This window comes from Orcinus orca, chromosome 15 (assembly GCF_937001465.1).
Source record: "Orcinus orca chromosome 15, mOrcOrc1.1, whole genome shotgun sequence".
NCBI classification, from domain to species: Eukaryota; Metazoa; Chordata; class Mammalia; order Artiodactyla; family Delphinidae; genus Orcinus; species Orcinus orca.
In genome coordinates, this window is record NC_064573.1 from 81,224,393 (window position 1) to 81,225,035 (window position 643).

At 40.3% G+C, this 643-nt stretch overlaps 1 non-coding gene across 1 annotated transcript; it reads left to right on the forward strand.

Moving 5' to 3' along the window:
* The first annotated feature begins 206 nt into the window (after positions 1–206).
* TRNAK-UUU (transfer RNA lysine (anticodon UUU)) lies at positions 207–279 on the forward strand. Its single transcript has one exon. It is a non-coding gene; the product is annotated as a tRNA-Lys (tRNA).
* The last annotated feature ends 364 nt before the right edge of the window (positions 280–643 follow it).

Genomic DNA, 643 nt, shown 5'->3' on the forward strand with positions numbered 1-643 from the left:
TTATATGAGGTTCCTGAGGAGTCAAATTCATAGAGACAAAATACAATGGTGGTTGCAGAGGGTGGGAGAAGGAAAATGGGGAATTCCTGTTTTATGGGAATAGAGTTCAGTTTTATAAGATGAAGAGAATTCTGGAGATTGGCTGTAGAACCAATGTAGACATATTTAAAATATTGAAATGTACATTTAAAGATGGTTAAGGGAATTCCCTGGTGGTCCAGTGGTTAGGACTTGGTGCTTTTGCTGCCATGGGCCCAGGTTCAGTTCCTGGTTGGGGAACTAAGAGCCTGAAAGCTGTGTGGTGCGGCACACCCCCTCCCCCCACCAAAAAAAAAAAAAGGTTAAGATGGTAAATTTTATGTTATGTGTATTTTCCCACAATAAAAAAAAAGTAATGACGTCTAATGATACATACTATGACATGGATGGCCTTGAAAACGTTATGCTAAGGGAAAGAAGCCAGACACAAAAGACCACATATTGTATGGTTCCATTTATATGAAGTTCCAGAATAGGCAAATCTATAGATCTAGAAGTAGATTAGTAGTTTTCTCAGGCTGGGGGGATCTGGGGGAAATGGGCAGTGACTGCTAATAGGTACATGGTTTCTTTTCAGGGTGGTGAGATGTTCCTAAAGTGAATG